The 26630-nt window shown below is 42.4% G+C and overlaps 1 protein-coding gene across 1 annotated transcript in view; it reads left to right on the top strand.

Moving 5' to 3' along the window:
* The window catches only part of uchl5 (ubiquitin carboxyl-terminal hydrolase L5), a 1000928-nt gene that overhangs the window by 155408 nt on the left and 818890 nt on the right, over positions 1–26630 (top strand). The window lies entirely within an intron of this gene.

Raw genomic sequence — 26630 nt, 5'->3', positions numbered from 1 at the left:
GGAGACTCCGGTAGCGCAGGAGGGAAGGAAGGCTCTGGCTGTGCTGAACAGGCGGGAGACTCCGACAGCGCAGGAGGGAAGGAAGGCTCTGGCTGTGCTGAACAGGCGAAGCGCACAGAAGGCCTGGTGCGTGGTGCTGGAACTGGTGCTACAGGATTGAGGACACGCACAGGAAGCCTGGTGCGGGGAGCTGCTACCGGAGGACTGGTGTGTGGAGGTGGCTCTGGATAGACCGGACCGTGCAGGCGCACTGGAGCTCTTGAGCACCGGAGCCTGCCCAAGCTTACCTAGCTCGATGCCCACTCTAGCCCGGCCAATACGAAGGGCTGGTATGTGCCGCTCCGGGCTATGCACCTGCACTGGAAACACCGTACGCTCCATAGCATAACACGGTGCCTGCCCGGTCTCTCTAGCCCAACGGTGAGCACAGGGAGTTTGCGCAGGTCTCCTACCTGGCATAGCCATACTCCCATTAAGCCCCCCCCCCAATAATTTTTTGGGGCTGCTTTTCAGGCTTCCATCCGCGTCACCGTGCTGCCTCCTCATACCAGCACCTCTCCGCTTTAGCCGCCTCTAGTTCTTCCTTGGGACGGCGATATTCTCCCGGCTGCGCCCAGGGTCCTTTTCCGTCTAATATCATCTCCCAAGACCAGACGTCCTTATATTGCTGCTCCTCACAATTAACAGAGAGAGTAGGCTCAGGTCTGACTCCTGACTCAGCCACTCTCTCTCTGCGCCCTCCCCCAATAAATATTTGGGGGTTACTTTCGGTTTTCGCTCTGCGCCGCCGTGTCTTTCTTTTCGACTCCATTCGCCTATAGCCCTCTTCGCACTGCTCTAGCGAATCCCAGGCGGGCTCCTGCACTCTCTCTGGGTCGGCCGCCCACCTGTTGATTTCTTCCCACGTCGTATACTCCATGCCTCTGCTGTCCATAACGTCCTCCCTTAGCTGTTCAAGCTGTCGCTGCCTGTTAACACACTGCTCGGTCCGTGTGTGGTGGGTGATTCTGTAACGGCGTTCTTCGTTTGTAGAAAGAGAGTCGGACCGAAACGCAGCGTGGTGGTTACTCATGTCTTTAATGAAGGAAAAAAGCGATACATAAATTAACTAAACAAAAGCAAAACAACAAACGGAACGTGAAACCTAATTACAGCCTATCTGGTGAAACTACACAGAGACAGGAACAATCACCCACGAAATACACAGAGAAACTCCGGCTACCTAAATACGGTTCCCAATCAGAGACAACGAGAATCACCTGACTCTGATTGAGAACCGCCTCAGGCAGCCAAGCCTATACAACACCCCTACTCAGCCGCGATCCCAAATACTACAAACCCCAATACGAAAATACAATAACTCCATGTCACACCCTGGCCTGAACAAAACATATAACGAAAACACAAAATACAATGACCAAGGCGTGACATAGATAGCAAACATTTAATTTGTTCAGTTATATTTGTTGTTAAATACTGTATAAGTATCATAGCAATTAATATCTAACTTTTTTGCTCCAAAACAAGCATGATCATGAGAACACCACTGGTGTAAAGTACTTTAGTAAATATACTTTAAAGCACTACTTACTGTACCATTAAAATGTTTGGACACACGTACTCATTGAAGGGTTTTTCATTATTTTACTATTTTCTACATTGTATAATAATAGTGAAGACCCCAAAGGTATGAAATAACACATACAGAATCATGTAGTAACCAAGAAAGTATTAATTAACAAATCAAATATTTAACATTTTAGATTCTTTAAAGTAGCCACCCTTTGCCTCAATGACAGCTTTGCACACTCTTGGCATTTTCTCATTTTATAATTTTGATTTCTTCACTATTATTCTGCAATGTAGAAAATAGTCAAAATAAAGAAAAACCCTTGAATGAGTAGGCGTGTCCAAACTTGTACTGTATCTGTACTTCACTATTTATATTTTTTTGACAACTTTTAATTTTACTCCTAAATTCCTTTGTCTTTTATTTTTGATACTTAAGTATGTTTTAGCAATTACAGCTACTTTTAGACAAATGTACATTTAAAACCAAATACTTCTAGACTTTTTATTCAAGTCATTTTTCACTGGGGGATTTTCACTTTTACTTGAGTCTATGACGGTATCTTTACTTTTACTCCACCACTGGAGAACACTGCCAAAGAGAGAAAGAGAAAGAGAGCTTGTGACGCAACTTCTACTTTTGGACGTTAACAAGGCATCACTCCATCTTAACTCCTTTACTGGATTGGTTGATCAGTGCAGAAGAGAAACTCGCCCCACATCTTTTGTTTTTGTCAAGGCCAGTATGTAGAGTATATAGTTTCAGGCATTTATTTGATGCCCGCTACTTTAGGTTATCACTGCCACTGTGAAATCAACAATAATGAAGGAATAATACACCATCATAATGCTTCTAACAAATAAATTCCGGCTAACAGCTTTACGAGCATTTACTTAGAGACAACACATTGATTACCGGGCTGCAGGATGTGGGGGCTACAGAGGGCCCTTATGGGACAGTGTTGGAAGAGAGAAGCACTAAAGAGCCCAAATCACCAAACCCATTAACCTATAAATTTGCTTTATCTGAATAGGCGGCCATTTTATTTTTTCTTCCAATCTTTTTTTGGGTTTGGACTCTCTCAATTCAATTAATTTAAATTCAAATTGCGTTATTAGCATGGGAAACATATGTTAACATTGCCAAAGTAAGTTAACTAGATAATTAACAAAAGTGAAATAAACAATACATATTAACAGTAAACATTACACTCACAAAAGTTCCAAAAGAATAAAGACGTTACAAATGTCATATTATTTGCAAATAGTTAAAGTACAAAAGGGAAAATAAATAAACATAAATATGGGTTGTATGTTCAATGGTGTTTGTTCCTCACTGGTTGCCCTTTTCGTGTGGCAACATGTCACAAATCTTGCTGCTGTGAAGGCACGCTGTGCTTTTTCAACCAATAGATATCAGAGTTGATCAAAATTGGGATCGTTTTCAAATTCTTTGTGGATCTGTGTAATCTGAGGAAAATATGTGTCTCTAATATGATCATACATTTGGCAGGAGGCTAGGAAGTGCAGCTTAGTTTCCACCTAATTTTGTGGGCAGTGTGCACATAGCCTGTCTTCTCTTGAGAGCCAGGTCTCCCTACGGTGGCCTTTCTCAAAAGAAAAGGCTATGCTCACTGAGTCTGTACATAGTCAAAGCCTGTGGCGGATTTAGGTATAGGCGAAACGGGCAGCCGCCCTGAGCAACATCTTGCTGGGGGCGGCACAGGGCGCCTGCACAAAAAAAATGTATGGCTCCCAGGGAGCCACCCTGGTCAAAGCTTTCCTTAAGTTTGGGTTAGTCACAGTGGTAAGGTATTCTGCCACTGTGTATTCTCTGTTTAGGGCCAAATAGCATTCTAGTTTGCCTTGTTTTTTGTTAATTCTTTCCAATGTGTCAAGTAAGAGCTGTAAGTAAGCATTTCACTGTAAGGAATACCTGTTGTCATCGCCGCATGTGACAAATACAATTTGATTTGATAATTATCTTTTTGTTTTCTCATGATTTGGTTGGGTCTAATTGTGTTGCTGTCCTTGTGCGGTCTGTCTGTGTTTGTGAGAGGAGCCCCAGTAACAGCTTGCTTAGGGGATTCTTTCCCAGGTTAATCTCTCTGTAGGTGATGGCTTTGTTATGGAAGGTTTGGGAATCACTTCCTTTAAGGTGGTTTTAGAATTTAATGGCTCTTTCCTGGATTTTTATTTGGTCTTTTACATTGTACACTTGGATATTTTTGCAGAATTCTGCATGCAGTCTCAATTTGGTGTTTGTCCCATTTTGTGAATTCTTGGTTGGTGAACGGAAAACAGATTCAAGTATTTTTTACCAGATCCTAATTAGTATGTCAAATGTTATGTTCCTTTTGATGGCATAGAAGGCACTTCTTGTCTTGTCTCTAAGTTCCTTAACAGCTTTGTGGAAGTTACCTGTGGCGCTGATGTCTAGGCCGAGGTATGTATAGTTTTTTGTGTGCTCTAGGGCAACGGTGTCTAGTTGTAATTTGTATTTGTAGTCCTGGCAACAGGACCTTTTTTGGAACACCATTATTTTTGTCTGAGATTTACTGTCAGGGCCCAGATCTGACAGAATCTATGCAAAAGATCTAGGTGCTGCTGTAGGCCCTCCTTGGTTGGGGACAGAAGCACCAGATCATCAGCAAACGGTTTTGTTTTAGTTTGATGGTGAATTAGAGTGTGCAAGGTTGATTATGTGGTCTGTCGTACGGTAATTTGGTAAAAAGCCTATTTGACATTTGCTCAGTACATTGTTTTCACTGAGAAAAAGTATGAGTCTGCTGTTAATGATAATGCAGATGGTTTTCTCAAGGCTGCTGTTGATGCATATCACACGGTAGTTATTGGGGTCAAATTTGTCTCCACTTTTGTGGATTGGGGTGATCAGTCCTTGGATCCAAATATTATTAAATCATATGAATTAATACTAAATATATATAGTTTAGAACTTCATTGAGGATACCATCAACAACACAGGCCTTTTGGGGTTGGAGGGTTTGTATTTTGTCCTGTAGTTCATTCAATGTAATTGGAGAATACAGTGGGTTCTGGTAGTCGTATAGTCTTAATAGTTGATTCTAAAGATTTGTATTTGATCATGTCTATTCACCATAGTGAAGGCATAGACTAACACTTTTGGGTCTCTGTGTTTGTGGTTGGATACGTTTCTGAATTTCTTTCTTAGGTTTTTCGTCATTGTTGTTAATTTTCTTCGGTTTTCTGTTTGAAATTTTTAGATTTGATAGGGAAGCCGAGAGGTCAAATATACTGTTTAGGTTTTCTGCTGCCAAGTTGCCACCTTCACTATTACAGTGGAATGTTTTGTCCAAGAAGTTGTCTAAAAGGGATTGAATTTGTTGTTGCCTAATTGTTTTTTTGGTAGGGTTCCACACTACTTTCCTTCCATCTATAGCATTTCTTAATACTATTCAGTTCCTTTAGCTTTTATGGCTTATGATTGAGTATTGCTCTGTTCAAGTAGACTGCGATTTTGCTGTTATCTGATAGGGGTGTCAGTGGGCTCACAGTGAACACCCTGAGAGACTCTGGGTTGAGGTCAGTGATAAAGTAGTCTACAGTACTACTGCCAACAGATGATCTATAAGTGTACCTACCATAGGAGTCCCCTCGAAGCCTACCATTGACTATGTACATACCCAGCATGCGACAGAGCTGAGGAGTTGTGACCCGTTTTTGTTGGTTATGTTTAAGTAGTTGTTCCTAGGGGGACATATGATGGAGGGAATGATGTCAACTCCAGGTAGGTGTTTGTCCCCCTGTGTGCTGAAGGTGTCAGGTTCTTGCCCAGTTCTGGCATTTAGGTTGCCACAGACTAGTACCAAATTATTGATTTCCCCCCTCCAGGATGGAGAAGCTGCCTGCATTAAAGTATAGGGATTCTGGTGGGGAGATATGGGTAGCACACAGGAGGACATTTTTCTCTGTTGAGATAATTTCCTTATTCATTTCTAGCCAAATGTAAAATGTTCCTGTTTCAATTAATTAAATAGAGTGAGTTAGGTCTGCTCTATATCAAATTAGCATACCCCCTGAGTCCCTTCCCTGTTTCACACCTGGAAGTTTGGTGGATGTGACTACTAGCTCTCTGTAAACTAGAGGGCAACCAGTGGGTCCATGTCCTCTATAACTCTATATGTTTATTGTAGGATGACAATCTCTGTATGTCTGATTTCTTTAGTCAAGTCCAGGTTCCTGCTCTTTAGGCCAAAGGCAGATGACCTCAGGCCTTGGATATTCCAGGATGAGACAGTGAAGACGTTGTGTTCCATAAAGTGTCCAATGTTGTAAGTTGTGTGGTTTGGCCTCAGACCAGTAAGTGTGAGTAGAGCCTGCTGAGCATCTGGTACATGCCTATAGCTTGTGCTAGTGTAAGAGGGGGGTTGTTTGCCTGCTCACGGCTTGGGCGTATGTGTGACCTTCATGTTCCCTCCACTCTCTTTACGGGAGTGGAGAGAATGGGGTGGGCAGGAGGAGAGTGTCTTGCTGGTCTGGGCGTGGTGTCTATTGATCTGTTGCTCCTGTGTGAGTCACAGGAAATACTGGCATTTACCCGCTGTATGATAGCAGGGTGGAAGTCTTAATGTGGTAGCAAGGTGGAGATAACCACTTGTGCTTTGGGGAAAGTAGAATAAGATTTTTCAATCACTCTCTCGCTCGCTCGCTCACTCTTTCTCCCCCTTCCCTCCTTCCTTCCCTCCCTCCCTTTGTTCTTTTCCGTAATGGGCATGAAGACAATAAAAGTTTCATCAGCCTCCATCATGGTAGATTCAATAAAGGAATGTTATTGGATCGGTTTTGTTTTCAATTTCTGTTATGATGCTATTAAGTTTGAAAGAGTAGAAAATAGAGCTTAGCCCAGACGAGCAGGGTTGCATTCTGAGATATCTGGCAATGTTTTATCTCCTAGACTGTGAACCTCTCTGTTGTCAGTGCAATATTTCCAAAGTCTCACAAAGTGAGCAAACTAAGTCATATGAATATTATCCACCAAAAACATGTACATTGGACTCGGTACAAAGCCATTGTATTTATCCAAAATGAAAAGATCACTTATTTGGTTGCTTTATTGGTTTGTTTAAGTGAACACTCAACTTACTTGTGAGAAGACACATCATGACTTTAGTTCAAGTTAATTCAGATAGTATACCATCTGGAGCTCTCTCTCTCTATCGCTCTCTTTCTCCCTCTCTCTTTTTCTCTTTCTTTTTCTCTTTCTCTCTCTGTCTCTCTCTCACTCTGTCTTTCTCTCTCTGTCTCTCTCTTGCTCTCTCTCAGACTAACACTGTTGCTTCAATCTAATTATTTCTCTGAAATGTTGCCTCAGAAGTATAATTTACATTAGCCCTACTTTAATTTTGGATGTTAACCAAATATTTGTTTATTTTCCGATTCTAACAAAATGAAATTGCAGGGCCCTTTGAAATATTGCATAATCGACTGAGCATGAATGACCACCCCCCTATTTAACAGGGTATAAAGTGGCTGCAGATGAGATGGAGTTCTGGAGCCATTTGCTGCAGACTCAGATGGGTGTTGATTACAAAATATGTATCCCCAGAACAATACAATCAGTTTAAGTGATACAGGGGTCAGCCAATCTCATTGAAAAGGAAAATAATTTCATGCTAAGACAAGGAGCTAGTCTATCACCATCTACAGTACATCGATTGGCCCTTGTTAATTCAGTAATGCCTCTTAATGGTTGGTGGTATCGCCCATGGGCCGGGGATGTTAAAGTAAGGCTTATAGCAACAGTCAACAAATTCTCCTCTATGATTGAAGCTGGCACAAATCAAACAGATCCATGCTGAACAGATCCCACCCAGCCTTGGGAACTTTGGAATGGAGAAAAAGTGTCAAGAAATATGGAGAAGAAAAGAATAACAAAAACACTGGCACCAGTTGCCACAGAAATCAAAACCCAACCCCAGAATTGGATTGTCATGTCGCTGAAATACTAAACAACTATTACCAACAGACACAGAGCTCTTTGACACTTGATGGTAATTATTTGATCAATTACAGCTATACCCCCCCTCCCCGATTTTTAAATGATTGTTCTCTTGCTACATGGTCAGTTTGCAGAAGAACAAACTATATGACGACATGCTGACTTCACCGACCCTCAGGACAGAAGCCTTCAATAGTAGCCACCCACGTCTCCCTCTCTGCCTCTCTCTCAATCCCTTTCTCTCTCTCACGCTGTCATTTGGCTGGCATCCATCTTGTGTATCCCTCTGTAAGTCATGTATCTCTGAGACGCAATGGAGGCCGGCTATCATTGAGATACAGGGATTATCTCCAGTTGGTTTTGAATCACTGCCAGTGTTAGCATAGTGGGTGGCGCCTTACAGGCCTAACCCCGTCAGTTCCCTCTCTCTCAGAAGGATATAAACAAAGATATGAAGCCCAAAGTTGGATGTCATTTAACTCTGATGATTGTCATCAGTCCACCACACACCTACTGCACCATGCAGACAGTACATGCACTGATACGTCTCTGGCATCTGAAATAGAACATTGGGAACCATGTAGTACATGCAGTGAGATAGAAGTGGAGAGCAACCTATGAGGCTTTATTAAATGCTGATATTAGCACAGGACACATTAACTGGTGTTTGTTTTATTGGAAGAACCAGCAGGAGAGTCCGGTGTTTCTATGACAAAGGGTTTTGTTATATTTCAGTCTGCTGTGATGTACTAAACAAAAATATGAACGCAACATAAAACATACATGTAACGGCGTTCGTTTGTTGAAGGAGAGTCGGACCAAAATGCAGCGTGGTGGTTACTCATGTCTTTAATGAAACTAATGACGATACATGAAATAACTTAATATACAAAAAAACAACAAACGGAACGAGAAACAACGAGAATCACCTGACTCTGATTGAGAACCGCCTCAGGCAGCCAAACCTATGCTACACCCCTACTCAACCGCAATCCCAATAACTACAAAACCCCAATACGAAATACAACATTTTAAACCCATGTCACACCCTGGCCTGACCAAATATATAACGAAAACACAAAATACTATGACCAAGGCGTGACAATGCAACAATTTCAATGATTTCACTGAGTTACAGTTGATATAAGGAAATCAGTAAATTGAAATACATTCATTGGGCCCTATTCTATGGATTTCACATGACTGGGCAGGGCCACAGCTATGGGTGAGCCTGGGAGGGCAGAGGCCCACCCACTTGGGAGCAAGGCTCACCCATTGGGGACCCAGACCCAGCCAATCAGAATTAGTTTTTTCCCCCACAAAAGGGCTTTATTACAACAGTCAGTCAGCATGCCAATTGCATGCTCCCTCAAAACATGAGACATCTGTGGCATTGTGTTGTGTGACAAAACTGTACATTATAGAGTGGTGTTTATTGTCCCAACTCAAGGTGCACCTGTGTAATGATTATGTTATGCCACACCTGTCAGGTGGATGGATTAACTTGGAAAATGATAAATGCTCATTAACAAGGATGTAAATAAATGTGTGCACAAGATGTGAGAGAAGTAAGCTATTTTGGGGTATGGGACATTTCTGGAATAATTTATTTCAGCTCATGAAACATGGAACCAACATTTCACATGTTCAGTTTATATTTTTGTTCAGTATATATAAAGTGTAATATTGGGATGCAAAATCAAAATGTAACACATTTCAACTCTATATTTGACATAGTACAGGTGTCTTCTTTTTTGTAAGCCTGTAACCATGGGGGTGAGGTTTATACTTTTGTTTCAAAGTCTATTTGTTTAAGGCTACTAAGAAACACTCTGCGTGACCCTGATTAAGCCCACTTTAAACAGGCTCTTCCTTAGGCTTGAGTTTATCCAGGATGTTAACCCTTTGATTTAAATTGCATTCTTCAGAAGTCATGTTGTGTCACATGTTAATGTTTAGTTTGTGTACAGTATGTGCTATTTACAAGCCCATTGTCCACTGGGTCCACTAAATCCCAGTGCTAGGCATTCGTTTTGTATAGAATTTTTTCTGTTTGAACCCTATCGCAAACCTTAACCTTAATCTTAAGCACTCTGAATTAACTCCTAAACTTAATTTTAGGTTTGAAAATACTCCGTAATTAAAAGGGCAACACACTTCAACATCTACATATGGCACAGACGACACTGTACTCCATAATTAAAAGAGCAACACACTACATAATCTCTGATGCCTGCAGTTATAGCAAAGGTTGGTTATTTCAGAATGTGCAGAATTACAACGGACTTTTCAAAGACATGTCTTACATAGAGAGAATATAAGAGGAATAGTCGATACAAGTAGAGATACAGTTACATACAGATACAAACACGCACGCACAGACATGCACGCACACGATCGCGTGAACATCTGGCGCCGACAGAGATGGCTGCCTCGCTTAGCGTTCTCAGGAAACTATGCAGTATTTTTTTTTTTATGTATTATCTCTTACATTGTTACCCCAGGAAATCTTAAGTATGATTACATACAGCTGGGAGGAACTATTGGATATAAGAGCAACGTCAACTTACCAACACTACGAACAGGTATACAACTTTCTCGAAGCAGATCCTCTGTTTGGTCCACTGCCCAGGACAATGGATCTGATCCCAGCCGGCGACCCAAAACAACAGCGCCGCAGGAGGGGCAGAAGAAGCGGTCTTCTGGTCAGGCTCCGTAGACGGGCGCACCGCTCCCGAGTACTACTCGCCAATGTCCAGTCTCTTGACAACAAGGTAGACAAATCCAGCCACCTGGTTTCTTCATACATCGCGCCGACAGAAAAAAAACATCTCTCTGCAAAGAAGAAGGGCTGGGGGGGATATGCCTTATGATTAACGAGATGTGGTGTGATCATAACAACATACAGAAACTGAAGTCCTTTTGCTCACCTGACCTAGAATTCCTTACAATCAAATGTCGACCGCATTATCTACCAAGAGAATTCTCTTCGATTATAATCACAGCCATTATATACCCCCCCCCCCCCAAGCAGACACATCGATGGCCCTGAATGAACTTCATTGGACTCTGGAAACCATATATCCTGTAAACTGGAAACCATATATCCTGAGGCTGCATTCATTGTAGCTGGGGATTTTAACAAGGCTAATCTGCTACCCAGGCAGAAAAAATCCTGGACCATTGTTACCCTAACTTCCGCGATGCATGCAAAGCCCTGCCCCGCCCTCCTTTCGGAAAATCTGACCACGACTCCATTTTGTTGCTCCCAGCCTATAGACAAAAACTAAAACAGGAAATGCCTGTGCTTAGGTCTGTTCAACACTGGTCCGACCAATCTGATTCCATGCTTCAAGATTGCTTCGATCACATAGAATGGGATATGTTCTGCATCGCGTCGGACAATAACATTGATGAATATGCTGATTCGGTGAGCAAGTTTATTAGCAAGTGCATCGGTGATGTTGTACCCACAGCAACTATTATAACCTTCCCCAACCAGAAACCGTGGATTGGTGGCAGCATTCGTGCAGAACTGAAAGCGCGAACCACTGCTTTTAATCAGGGCAGTGATCGGAAACATGACCGAATACAAACAGTGTAGCTGATCCCTCCGCAAGGCAATCAAACAAGCTAAGCGTCAGTATAGAGACAAAATAGAGTCGCAAATCAACTGCTCAGACACGAGAGGTATGTCACAGGGTCTACAGTCAATAAAGGACTACAAAAAGCAAACCAGCCCCATCGCAGACCACGATGTCCTGCTCCCAGACAAGTTAAACAACTTCTTTGCTCGCTTTGAGGACAATACAGTGCCAACGACACGGCCCGCTACCAAAACCTGCAGGATCTCCTTCATCGCAGCAAACATGAGTAAAGCATTAAAATGTGTTTACCCTCGCACGGCTGCCGGGCCCAGACGGCATCCCTAGACGGGCATCCTCAGAGCATGCGCAGACCAGCTGGCTGGTGTGTTTACGGACATATTCAATCTATCCTTATACCAGTGTGCTGTTCCCACATGCCTTAAGAGGGCCACCATTGTTCCAGTTCCCAAGAAAGCTAAGGTAACTGAGCTAAATGACTCTTGCTCCTTAGCACTCACCTCCGTCATCATGAAGTGCTTTGAGAGACTAGTCAAGGATCATATCACCTCCACCCTACCTGACACCCTAGACCCACTCCAATTTTCCTCCCCACCCCAATAGGTCCACAGACAACGCAATCGAAATCACACTGCACACTGCCCTAACCCATCTGAACAAGAGGAATACCTATGTAAGAATGTTGTTCTTCGACTACAGCTCAGCATTTAACACCATAGTACCCTACAAACTCATCATTAATGATGACCCTGGGTCTCGACCGCGCCCTGTGCAACTGGGTCCTGGACTTCCTGACGGGCCACCCCCAGGTGGTGAGGGTAGGAAACAATATCTCCACCCCGCTGATCCTCAACACTGGGGCCCCACAAGGGTGCATTCTCAGCCCTCTCCTGTACTCCCTGTTCACCCATGAATGCGTGGCCATACACGCCTCCAACTCAATCATCAAGTTTGCAGACGTCACTAGTGGTAGGCTTGATTACCAACAATGACGAGACGGCCTACAGGGAGGAGGTGAGGGCTCTCGGAGTGTGGTGTCAAGAAAATAACCTCACACTCAACGTCAACAAAACAAAGGAGATGATCGTGGAATTCAGGAAACAGAAGAGGGAGCACCCCCCTATCCACATTGACGGGACAGTAGTGGAGAAGGTGGAAAGTTTTATGTTCCTCGGCGTACACATTATGGACCAACTGAAATGGTCCACCTACACATATAGCATGGTGAAGAAGGCGCAACAGTGCCTCTTCAACCTCAGGAGGCTGAAGAAATTCGGATTGTCACCAAAATCACTCACAAACCTTTACAGATGCTCAATCAAGAGCATCCTGTCGGCCTGTATCACCGCCTGGTACGGCAACAGCTCCTCCAACAACCGTAAGGCTCTCCAGAGGGTGGTGAGGTCTGCACAACGCATCACCGGGGGCAAACTATCTGCTCTCCAGGACACCTACACCACCCAATGTCACAGGAAGGCCAAAAAGATCATCAAGGACAACAACCACCAGAGCCACTGCCTGTTCACCCCGCTATCATCTAGAAGGCGAGGTCAGTATAGGTGCATCAAAGCTGGGACCGAGAGACTGAAAAACTGCTTCTTTCTCAAGGCCATCAGACTGTTAATCAGCCATCACTAACATTGATTAGCTGCTGCCAACATACTGACTCATCTCTAGCCAATTTAATAATCAAAAATTGAATGTAATAAATGTATTCCTAGTCACTTTAAACTATGCTACTTTATATAATGCTTACATACCCTACACTACTCATCTCATATGTATATACTGTACTCTATACCATCTGCTGCATCTTGCCTATGCCATTCGGCCATCGCTCATCCATATATATTTTTAGTTACATATTCTTATTCATTCCTTTACACTTGTGTGTATAAGGTAGTTGTTGTTAAATTGTTAGATTACTTGTTAGATATTACTGCATGGTCGGAACTAGAAGCACAAGCATTTCGCTACACTCGCATTAACATCTGCTAACCATGTGTATGTGACAAATAACATTTGATTTGATTTGATGCTCAAGCACTCACACACACACACACACACACGCACCAACCCAAACACACACAATTAGAAACAAATCATGGAGTGAAAATTGAAAATAAATCAGTACCTAGTAGGTAGGGTTCCAGCTCACCACTTCCAGAGCTGTCCACCAGATCTTCAGGAAGTTACAGAGAGCAGGGCAAGGAGTTACGATGGAGGTAGCACAGGTCCTGACCCCTGTCAACGCTTGGTCAACTAACACAAAACACATTCTAACACAGAGACAAGCCCAAAGAGAGTGCAGAGGGTCTAGTCACAGTGCAGCACCTTCAACGGATTAGGATCATTCTACTGATAAATACAGAAGGGTGTGTGAAGTGACACACCTCATCTTTATTTTCACCTATCCAGTACCTGTCCACACATTAGTAGATGAAGGAAGGGAGATGAGGAAAGGAAACAGATTTAAAGAATTGAGATGCAGTCCAGACATTGTATATCCCCTGGAGACCTGCCACAGCATCATATCTCAGCATTTTGATTGAAATGAGAGGTGATGACACAGGACTATTGATTTAGAACACATCTGCATTCTCTAAAAGGACAGATCCAGCAGTATTGATTGACCTTGTCTATACTAATGTTAATTAAGCGTTGTACTGTAGTCGTCAAGACTGGACCCATGAAGCAACATGAAATTTTGACAATACTGAGCCGGTTTTGACTAAGTTGGCAGTATTCAAATCAGACCATTTAGCCACTGGTCTAGTCTGACATTATTTCATACGGTTTTACCAGTGGAAAATACTGTCAAGAAATTGGGAAATTATATTATTTTGTACTAATGCATCTGCTCAGAGAAAGAGATGTTGTTTAGCAAGTAATCATTTTTTCTCTAAAAAAGATAGGAGTCAAAATGATTATTTCACTACCTTTAAATACCGCACCTTGCAAGGATAATGGCATTGAGCTTTTTCTAAAATGTTTTATGAGATTGGAGACTATTCCTCTGTTCAGAATCTTTCCCAATTCTTGATATCCTTCATCTGAGCTTACGGACTGCCCTTTTCAATTAAAACCAGAGGTTTTCAATAAGGTTCAAATCCGGGGAGACTGAAAATGTTGATTTAGTTGTCAATTAAACATTGTCTTTGTGGATGCTAATGTGTGCTTGGGGTTATCGTCTTGGTGTGCCAATAATGTTGACCCTTACTGTATCTTTTTGAGATAAAAATGATCACGTTTTTTTGAGCATACAACATAGCTCAGTATTTTTATTATTTTTTTGTAGTATTTTTTGCTCATCTTTATCAAGGGTGCCAATAAGGGTGTGCCTGACTGTATACTGTATGTATGTGTGTGAACAGTTTCTGCAGTGCAAGTTTGATTGAACCCCAGCCTAAATAACCCATACATATTTCAAAAGCTTCAATCCCACTTGGAGCCAAGGCCATATCCACCCTCTTCCCATCTCAGCATGCCATGATTCAATGATTGTTTAACCTATCCAGTCTTTCTGTCAAAGCCTGACTGTATGGCAGTACTGTCATTATCTGTTCGCATATAGATTTATAAGAAAACCATTTTCTCCATTGCTACAGTATCTTTTGTACATCATATTTGTTCTCATAGTCGTGCATACAGAAGAGTGCATTCAGCTGAACCAGATGCTCCTGAGCTTCCTTTCAAAACATTCAAATCCGGCACCTGAAAAGTGATTTCCGACACAGCAGAAGGAACTCTTCTTTCCATGACAGACTACAGTGTAATCTGTCTCTGTGTGCATGGCACCCTGTCTCTGTGTGCATGACACCCTGTCTCTGTGTGCATGGCACCCTGTCTCTGTGTGCATGGCACCCTGTCTCTGTGTGCATGGCACCCTGTCTCTGTGTGCATGGCACCCTGTCTCTGTGTGCATGGTACCCTGTCTCTGTGTGCATGGCACCCTGTCTCTGTGTGCATGGCACCCTGTCTCTGTGTGCATGACACCCTGTCTCTGTGTGCATGGCACCCTGTCTCTGTGTGCATGGCACCCTGTCTCTGTGTGCATGGCACCCTGTCTCTGTGTGCATGGCACCCTGTCTCTGTGTGCATGGCACCCTGTCTCTGTGTGCATGGCACCCTGTCTCTGTGTGCATGGCACCCTGTCTCTGTGTGCATGGCACCCTGTCTCTGTGTGCATGGCACCCTGTCTCTGTGTGCATGGCACCCTGTCTCTGTGTGCATGGCACCCTGTCTCTGTGTTTTTTTGTAATTTGGGCAATGTGAATATCTTTGCACTGACAGATTTTTACTTAACCTCTATTGCCTCAAGTCATTCCATCTGCTTCTGAACAGCAGCATAAACAAAAGAACACATGCACACGCGCACACACTCACTCACCCACCCACCCACCCACCCACGCACAAACACAAACACACAAACAAACACACACAGACAGACTCTTAGGGGGTGGAGCATCACAAGTTTAAGGCTATATTAAGCCATTCTTCTCTCTCTTACGTCAGGTCTTATCATTGGTTTATTTGGCGTGGGCTATGGCCAAACAGTAGCCTGTGTTGAGTTGTGTTAATAAACGGGGAATTCATAAAATCAATCTTCTGTCTGGACAATTGTTCATTTATGATCTAGCCAGGTATATTTCACAGCGATTTAGATGCTATCATGATTCTCTACACTATACATTGCTTGTTTTGTCACATAAACTGAAATTAGGTGAACTATTCAAATTTTAGCAACCAGGAAATGGTGGAGTGATTCCTGCATTTCTGGTGTTCAGTAGTTTTCCAGTCAGTAACAACAACAAAAACACACTTACTGCAAACAATTACTAGATGCTCAATGTTCAAGAAATCTGTGAGTCACTTGACATGTCTGAATACCCATACTAGCGTACTACATACCTAAACTGCAAAATCATTTTGGCGTTTGATCTAGTAGAATTCACTCTTTTTTTCCGACTCACGTGTTTGACAACAACCAGTGGTGTAGTGGTGCCTGAAGAAGTGGGTAAACTCTAATTCATACAGCCTGTTTGAAAGGTGCCCAAAGCAGGCCAAGAGTTCAATCTTGGGTTCATCAGACTAGAGTTTCTCATGGTCTGAGATTCCTTTAGGTAACTTTTGGCAAACTCCTAGTGGGCTGTCATGTGCCTTTTACTGAGGAGTGGCATCCGTCTGGCCACTCTACCATAAAGGCCTGACTGGTGGAGTGCTGCAGAGATGGTTATCCTTCTGGAAGGTTCTCCCATCCCCAGAGAGGAACTCTGGAGCTCTTTCTGAGTGACAATCGGGTTCTTAGTCACCTCCCTGACCAAGGCCATTCTCCCCTGATTGCTCAGTTTGGCCGGGCGGCCAGCTCTAGGAAGAGTCTTGGTGGTTCGAAACTTCTTCCATTTAAGATGGAGGCTTCTTGGGACCTTCAATGTGCCTCAACACAATCCTGTCTCGGAGCTCTACGGGCTATTCCTTAGACCTAATGGCTTGATTTTGCCCTGACATGTACTGTCAACTGTGGGACCTTATATAGACAGGTGTGTGCCTTTCCAAATCATGTCCAATCAATTGAATTTACCACAGGTGGACTCCAATCAAGTTGTAGAAACATCTTAATGATGATACACGGAAACAGGATGCATCTGAGCCCAGTATCGAGTTTCACAGCAAAGGGTCTGAACATATATATATACATACAGTGGGGCAAAAAAGTATTCAGCCAGAGACCAATTGTGCAAGTTTTCCCACTTAAAAAGATGAGAGAGGCCTGTAATTTTCATCATAGGTACACTTCAACTATGACAGACAAAATGAGAGAAAAAAATCCAGAAAATCACATTGTAGGATATTTAATGAATTTATTTGCAAATTATGGTGCAATAGTTCCTCGCACACTCTGCTGTGCTGACAGGGAATGTTTGCATACAGTTCGGTTTTCAGTCCTTGGGCTCACTGTTAGGATCTTCTCTTAGAACACGTATCCCGTTCAGTGATTGGTCTTTGCACAAGTTAAAACGCTTGCACAGTCGTCTTACTTCCTCTTCACCATGGACTGATGGCCATTTAGTCGGATCCAGAATGCTGAGATCTTTGATTATTTCATTGTCAAAAGGCAAGCGTTTCTCCAAGTTGTTATTAATGATGTTTTGTAGGAACTGACATTAATTGACTTGATTGATTTTAGCTTTGAGTTTGTTTTTAAGGCTTTATATACTCGCCACTCTCTTTGGCTTTTAATCCTTGACTAATGGTGTGAACTACTTAACCTGCCTGGGAGCGGAACCCCTCGCCAACAGCCAATGAAATTACAGGGCGCCAAATACATATCAACAGAAATCTCATAAATCAAATTTCTCAAAAATACAAGTATTAGGCACCATTTTAAAGATACAATTCTCATTAATCCAGCCACAGTGTCTGATTCCAAAAATGCTTTACATCGAAAGCTCCACTCATTATAAATGTTGATGAAAATACATGTGTTATACATGGAAATATATATAAACTGCTCCTTAATGCAACCGCTGTGTCAGATTTAAAAAGCATAATCTGAGTACGGCGCTCAGAGCCCAAAACAGTCAAAATAAATATCAACATTAGTCAGAAATAGCATTATACATATTCAATTACCTTTGATGATCTTCATCATAATGCACTCCCAGGATTCCCAGTTTGACAACAAATGTTTGATTTGTTCCATAAAGTCCATCAATTATGTCCAAATAGCTTCTTTTGTTAGGGCGTTTGGTAAACAAATCCTGTCCAGCCGAACGTCGGATGAAAAGTTCAAAAAGTTATATTACAGGTCGTAGAAACATGTGAAACAAAGCATATAATCAATCAATAGGATGTTTCTATCATAAATGTTCAATATTGTTCCAACTGGAGAATGCCATTGTCTGTAGAAAAGCAATGGAATGAGAGCTACCTCTCATGTGAAGTGCGCATGACTGAAAACGAGGCTGCTGCCAGACCCCTTAGTCAAACAGCTCTCATCCGGCCCCCCTTCACAGTAGAAGCCTGAAACAACATACTAAAGACAGTTGACATCTAGTGGAAGCATTAGGAAGTGTATTCGATAGGGGCTGAGTTCATAAACTACAAACCTCAGATTTCCCACTTCCTGTTTGGATTTCTTCTCTGGTTTTTGCCTGCCATATGAGTTATGTTATACTCACAGACATCATTCAAACAGTTTTAGAAACTTCAGAGTGTTTTCTATCCAAATCTAATAATAATATGCATATATTAGCATCTGGGACTGAGTAGGAGGCAGTTTACTCTGGGCACGCTATTCATCCAAAAGTGAAAATGCTGCCCTCTATCTCAAAGATGTTTTAAGTAAAAATACTTAAGTACTACTTAATTCGTTTTTTGGGGTATCTGTACTTTACTATTTATATTTTTTTTACCAACTTTTACTTATACTTCACTACATTCCTAAAGAAAATAATGTACTTTTTACTCCATACATTCTCCCTGACAGCCAATATTACTCATAACATTTTGACAGGAAAATGGTCAAATTCATACACTTATCAAGAGAACATCCCTGGTCATTCCTACTGTTTCTGATCTGGCAGACTCACTTAACAAAATGCTTTGTTTGTAAATTATGTCTGAGTGTGCCACTGGCTATCCATAAAAAAAAATGTATAAAAAATAATATGAATATATATATATAAGGAATTTAGACTTTTAGACTTTTACCCAAGTAGTATTTTACTGGTGATTTTCACTTTTACTTGAGTCATTTTCTATTAAGTTATCTTTACTTTTTCTCAAATATGACAATTTAGCACTTTTTCCACCACTGTACCTATAATTTCCAAGCCCAACACGGAAATATAATTAACATAATCAAACATTCCCATCAAAATCCATCTGTTTAAGCAAGGGATATCTGTTGATTTGCATGGGCTGAGTCTCAATCCACCACATCCGCCGATATCGCCCTTCTGCATCTGCAGTGAAAGGTGGCAGAGCTAGAGCAATGTTTGTTAGAACATGAGACAACCCAAAAATAGGTATTCTCAAAAAAACGTCTGTAGCGTCCGAAATGTTTGGCCTAGAAAGTATTATGACCACGCTATTAAAAGATGAGACTCTCACAATTGCATTCTCCGTTTGGGCTACACACTAATATGACATCTCTGTGGACAGCTGATATGTGGACAGCTGTGGACAGCTGATATGTAATGTAATGTAAATGTAATGCTCACTAACATGATGATGTTCTCCGTTTTGCTCTAGGGGGCCCACAAGCCTAACAAGACTTGTCTGAATGCCCCTGGTGCCAGTAAAAAAAATATGGAAGTATATATGGAGATAGTTTAGAACTTAAATTAAAATAGTTTCCTGATCATTCTTATATCTCTTAGATATAGGACAGACACGTCTGAACAAACCATGTCCCCCCTTGATACCATTCCACTAATTCCACTCCAGCCATTACCACGAGCCTGTCCTCCCCAGTTAAAGCACCAGCAACCTCCTGTGGTGTCCGGGTAGTGTACTCCTTACCGTTACCATAGAGGAGATAACACAGCACACTGTACACCCAGCTTTAATGTCTCCTTAACGAGCATACTGATAATGACAGGTAGGAGAGAATGTTATCTCTTCCTGTATGCCTCCTCTGCCCTGGTGAATGATTTAGCTGGAGAATAAGAGAGACACGTAGCAACCTATTCACCAGATTATCACTTCATTAATAAACCTTAGGTGGTTTCAATACTTCAGCAGGCCTGCATTATTCAAATTAAATATCTGTCCTAATTACCTCCCCCTGGCAGATCTATGACTTTGTTTTGGCTCCCCGGGGAGAGGGGGGAGACGGGGGAGTAAAGGGGAGGCAGAAGAGAGGAGGGCCTGCAGACCAGGAGGATCCAGAAATAGGCCCTTTGTGGAATCCTCTCTTCTTGTTGCCTTTCTCCTACACTAATGATCATTAGGCTTGGCTTGTCCGCACACACGCCATCCCCCCTCAATGGAAAAGTTATCGGGTTGTTTGAGGGAATGTTGCTTTTGAAGAGAGAGCAAGAGAAGGAGTGTGCGGGAGGGGGGGTAGTCCAGTCGTTTGTTTTTATTTTACCCTGTAAGTTGACTTAGACCATGTTCTTATTTACATCAACAATCCGGGGAATAGTTACAGGGGAGAGGAGGGGGGATGAATGAGCCAATTGGAAGCTCGGGATGATTAGGTGGCCATGATGGAATACAGCCAAGACACCCAGGTTAACACCCCTACTCTTATGATAAGTGACATGGGATCTTTAGTGAACACAGAGAGTCAGGCCACCTGTTTAACGTCCCTTCCGAAAGGAGGCACCCTAATCAGGGTAATGACCCCAATCACTGCCCTGGGGCATTGGGATATATAGGCCAGCATCCCAGAGTCGCCGCTTCACTGTTTTATTTTATTTTTTTATTTCACCTTTATTTAACCAGGTAGGCAAGTTGAGAAGAAGTTCTCATTTACAACTGTGACCTGGCCAAGATAAAGCATAGCAGTGTGAACAGACAACAACACAGAGTTACACATGGAGTAAACAATAAACAAGTCAATAACACACTAGAAAAAAAGAGTCTATATACATTGTGTGCAAAAGGCATGAGGAGGTAGGCGAAAAATTACAATTTCGCAGATTAACACTGGAGTGATAAATGATCAGATAGTCATGTGCAGGTAGAGATACTGGTGTGCAAAAGAGCAGAAAAGTAAATAAATAAAAACAGTATGGGGATGAGGTAGGTAAATTGGGTGGGCTATTTACCGATGGACTATGTACAGCTGCAGCGATCGGTTAGCTGCTCAGATAGCAGATGTTTAAAGTTGGTGAGGGAGGTAAAATCTCCAACTTCAGGGATTTTTGCAATTTGTTCCAGTCACAGGCAGCAGAGAACTGGAAGGAAAGGCGACCAAATGAGGTGATGGCTTTAGGGATGATCAGTGAGATACACCTGCTGGAGCGCGTGCTACAGGTGGGTGTTGCCATCGTGACCAGTGAACTGAGATAAGGCGGAGCTTTACCTAGCATGGACTTGTAGATGACCTGGAGCCAGTGGGTCTGGCGACAAATATATAGCGAGGGACAGCCGACTAGAGCATACAGGTCGCAGTGGTGAGTGGTATAAGGTGCTTTAGTAACAAAACGGATGGCACTGTGATGAAATGCATCCAGTTTGCTGAGTAGAGTATTGGAAGCTATTTTGTAGATGACATCGCCGAAGTCGAGGATCGGTAGGATAGTCAGTTTTACTAGGGTAAGTTTGGCGGCGTGAGTGAAGGAGGCTTTGTTGCGGAATAGAAAACCGACTCTAGATTTGATTTTAGATTGGAGATGTTTGATATGAGTCTGGAAGGAGAGTTTACAGTCTAGCCAGACACCTAGGTACTTATAGATGTCCACATATTCTAGGCCGGAACCATCCAGGGTGGTGATGCTAGTCAGGCGTACGGGTGCAGGCAGCGAACAGTTGAAAAGCATGCATTTGGTTTTACTAGCGTTTAAGAGCAGTTGGAGGCCACAGAAGGAGTGTTGTATGGCATTGAAGTTCGTTTGGAGGTTAGATAGCACAGTGTCCAAGGAAGGGCCAGAAGTATACAGAATGGTGTCGTCTGCGTAGAGGTGGAGCAACATCATTGATATATACAGAGAAAAGAGTCGGCCCGAGAATTGAACCCTGTTGCACCCCCATAGAGACTGCCAGAGGACCGGACAACATGCCCTCCGATTTGACACACTGAACTCTGTCTGCAAAGTAGTTGGTGAACCAGGCAAGGCAGTCATTAAAACTGGCCTGTGCACCCGTGACCGGCTTGGAAACCAGATTGCACAGCGGAGAAGGTACGTTGAGACTGGTGTTTCGCGGGTACTATTTAATGAATCTGCAAGTTGAGAACTTGTGAGGAGTCTGTTTCTCAAACTAGACGCTCTAATGTACCTGTCCTCTTGCTCAGTTGTGCACTCGGGCCTCCCAATCCTCTTCCTATTCTGGTTAGAGCCAGTTGGCGCTGTTCTGTGAAGGGAGTAGTACACAGCGTTGTACCAGATCTTTAGTTCCTTGGCAATTTCTCGCATGGAATAGCCTTAATTTCACAGAACAAGAATAGGCTGACGAGTTTCAGAAAAAAGTTAATTGTTTCTGGCCATTTTGAGCCTGTAATCGAACCCACAAATGCTGATGCTCCAACTAGTCTAAAGAAGGCCAGTTTTAATGCTTCTTTAAGCAGGACAACAGTTTTCAGCTGTGCTTACATAATTGCAAAAGGATTTTCTAATGATCAATTAGCCTTCAAAATTATAAACTTATTATCTAACACAACGTGCCATTGGAACACAGGAGTGATGGTTGCTGATAATGGGCCTCTGTACGCCTATGCACGGTTAAAGTTGGAAGTTTACATACAATTAGGTTGGAGTCATTAAAACTTGTTTTTCAACCACTCCACAATTTTTTTGTTAACAAACTACAGTTTTGGAAAGTCGGGATTGGACATCTACTTTGTGCATGACACAAGTAATTTTTCCAACAATTGTTGACAGACAGAATATTTCACTTATAATTCACGGTATCACAATTCCAGTGGGTCAGAAGTTTACATACACTAAGAAGACTGTGCCTTTAAATAGCTTGGAAAATTCAAGAAAATTATGTCATGGCTTTAGAAGCTTCTGATAAGCTAATTTACATTTTTTGAATCAATTAGAGATGTACCTGTGGATATATTTCAAGGCCTACCTTCAAACTCAGTGCCTCTTTGCTTGACATCACGCGAAAATATAAAGAAATCAGAACCTCCACAAGTCTGGTTCCTCCTTGGGAGCAATTTCCAAAGGCCTGAAGGTACCACGTTCATCTGTACAAACAATAGTACACAAGTATAAACACCATGGGACCACACAGCTGTCATACCGCTCAGGAAGGAGACCCGTTCTGTCTCCTAGAGATGTCTCCTGGTGCGGAAAGTGCAAATCAATCACAGAACAACAGCAAAGGACCTTGTGAAAATGCTGGAGGAAACAGGTACAAAAGTATCTATATCCACAGTAAAACAAGTCCTATATCGACATAACCTGAAATGCCACTCAACAAAGAAGAAGCCACTACTCGAAAAATGCCATTAAAAAAGCCAGACTACGGTTTGCGACTGCACATGGGGACAGAGATCGTACTTTTTGGAGAAATGTCCTCTGACTGTTTGGCCATAATGACCATCATTAGATTTGGAGGATAAAGCGGAACGCTTGCAAGCTGAAGAACACCATCCCAAACGTGAAGCACGGGGGTGGCAGCATCATGTTGTGGGGGTGCACTTCACAAAATAGATGGCATCGTGAGGCAGGACAATTATGTGGATATATTGAAACAACATCTCAAGACATCAGTCAGGAAGGTCGCAAATGGGTCTTCCAAATGTACAATGACCCCAAGTATACTTCCAAAGTTGTGGCAAAATGGCTTAAGGACAACTTAGTCAAGGTGTTGGAGTGGCCATCACAAAGCCCTGACCTCCATCCTATAGACAATTTGTGGGCAGATCTGAAAAAGTGTGTGGGAGCAAGGAGGCCTACAAACCTGACTCAGTTACATCAACTCTGTCAGGAGGAATGGGCCAAATTTCACCCAACTTTTTGTTGGAAGCTTGTGGAAGGCTACCTGAAATGTTTGACCCAACCAATTTAAAGTCAATGCTACCAAATACTAATTGAGTGTTTGTAAACTTCTGACCCACTGGGAATGTGATGAAAGAAATCAAAACTGAAATAAATAATTTTCTCTGCTATTATTCTGACATTTCACATTCTTAAAATTAAGTGGGGATCCTAACATACCTAAGACAGGGATTTTTTTTTTTTTTGTACTTCTGATCAACTTGATGTTATTTGAATGGACAAAAAATCGTGTTTTTCTTTCAAAAACAAGGACATTTCTAAGTGGCCCCAAACTTTTGTAAGGTAGTGTATATGTCAATCCCTGATCTGGTTCACCTTTCTTTGTGCTTGTCCACCAACCCTCCAGGTGTTGCCCATCTTCCCCATTATCCCCAGTGTATTTAAACCTGTGTTCTCTATTTGTCTGTTGCCAGTTAGTTTGGTTCGTCAATTCTACCATAGTTTTTCCCTTTGCTCCTGTCTGTTTCTAGTTCCTGTGTACTAGTTTTCCAAGTTTTGACCATTCTGCCTGCCTGTCATTCTGTACCTTGTCACACCACACTGGATTATTGACTTCAGCTTACCCTGACTCTGAGACTGCCAATAGTTCTGTACCTTTTGGACTCTGATCTGGATTATCGACCTCTGTATGCCCTTGACCTGTCATTTTGCCTGCACCCTGTTCTAGTAATGAACTTCTGTTACTTCGACACTGTCTGCATCTGGGTCTTCCCTAAAACTTTATATAGTATGTCGACACGTCGTCAAATTAGTGAATTCGGCTGTTTCAGCCACATCCGTTGCTGATAAGTTTAATAAAATCAAGCAAACAGCCATGCAATCTCCATAGACAAACATTGACAGTAGAATGGTGTTACTGAAGAGCTCAGTGACTGTCAACATGTCACCGTCATAGGATACCACCTTTTCAACAAGTCAGTTCATCAAATTTCTGTCATGCTAGAGCTGTTATTGTGAACAGGTGCCCCTGCCAGTGCTCACGCGCATTGACTGTACCGGTACACCCTGTATATAGTCTCGCTTTTGTTATTTTACTGCTGCTCTTTAACTACATGTTACTTTTATTTCTTATTCATATTTTTTAAACTGCATTGTTGATTGGGGGCTTGTAAGTAAGCATTTTACTGTAAGGTCAACACCTGTTGTGTTTGGCCCACGTGACTAATAACATTTTATTTTAAGGGGAAACTTCAAGGAGCAACACTGGCTCAGCCGTGAAGTGGTAGGCCACACACGCTCACACAATGGGACCGCCGAGTGTTGAAGCTCGTAGGGCATAAAAATGATATGTCCTTGGTTGCAACACTCACTACAGCGTTCCAAACTGCCTCTGGAAGCAACGTCAGCACAATAACTGTTCGTCGGGAGCTTTATAAAATGGGTTTCAATGGCCGAGCAGCCACACACAAGCCTAAGATCACCATGCGCAGTCAGACTGACAAATCTGGGTTTGGTGGATGACAGGAGAACGCTACCCAGATGCATTGTGCCCGCTGTAAAGTTTGGTGGCAAAGGAATTATGGTCTGTGGCTTTTTTTCATGGTTCGGGTTAGGCCCATTAGTTCAAGTGAAGGGAAATCTTAACATTACAGCATACAATGACATTCTAGACGATTCTGTGCTTCCAACTTTGTGGTAACAGTTTGGTGAAGGTCCTTTCCTGTTTCAGAATGACAATACCCCCATGCACAAAGCGAGGTCCATACATAAATGGTTTGTTGAAATCAGTGTGTAAGAACTTGACTGGCCTGCACAGAGCCCTGACCTCAACCCCAGGCCTAATTGCCCAACATCAGTGCCTGACCTCACTAATGCTCTTCTGGCTGAATGGAAGCAAGTCCCTGCAGCAATGTTCTAACATCTATTGGGAAGCCTTCCCAGAAGAGTGGAGGCTATTATAGCAGCAAAGGGGGGACCAACTTCATATTAATGCCCTTGATTTTGGAATGAGTTGTTCGATGAGCAGGTGAATATTCGTAAGTAGAATATTCCTATTCATGCACAGTGATATGCCCTCTACATTTCAGATTCTGAGCCATACTGTGTTGTAAGCCTATCAGGGTCACTATCAATCATTGTAGGATAGTTCACCATCTTAAAAAGCAGGGGGTTGGTCTGATGCTCTCTCTTTAACGATGATACTGCTCCATCTCAATGTGCTGCATAAATCACAGACACACTCTGAAGACTACAAATCCTTATAATGCACAGTGATATGCCATCTGCATTTCAGATTCTGAGCCATACTGTGTTGTAGGGGGAAGTGTGGTAATTTGAGCCAAAGGGGTTAGTTGAGCCACCCTTGATTCTAGGAAACCATAAACAAAATGTATAATTAGACCAATTATTTAGGAAGATGTCATCATTTCATTGAGTCTGTGAAGGAAGAAACAACATGGAAAAAGTGGTGAGCAAGTTAGGTCCAAAAAACAGATTTTCACCAAGTCAAATGAATTTAGATGTAGAGATTTCAGAATACTTGAATCTAAACTAAAGTATATCATTGTAAGATTGTTCTATACATCAGTTTAGGTCTCTATAAGCTTCCATATGAGGTAAACCTAGCATGAATGCACATCATTGTAGCGTGTGGTCTAATATAGTCTAAATGTTTGCCTTAGGGTAAGTTGAACCAATGGCCATGAGGTAAGCTGAGCCAAAAGTTGAGCTAATGGCAAGTTGAGCATATTGAAGTGTTTTCTTCCCAGACATAATGCAAGGCATTATCACTGGCATATGAGGTAACAACAGGGCCTGTCCTATGTTAAAGTTTTTAAAGCCTGTCCTATGTTA

The sequence above is a fragment of the Oncorhynchus keta genome, chromosome 1 (assembly GCF_023373465.1).
Source record: "Oncorhynchus keta strain PuntledgeMale-10-30-2019 chromosome 1, Oket_V2, whole genome shotgun sequence".
Classification (NCBI taxonomy): Eukaryota; Metazoa; Chordata; class Actinopteri; order Salmoniformes; family Salmonidae; genus Oncorhynchus; species Oncorhynchus keta.
This window is presented reverse-complemented; position numbering and strand designations above follow the sequence as displayed.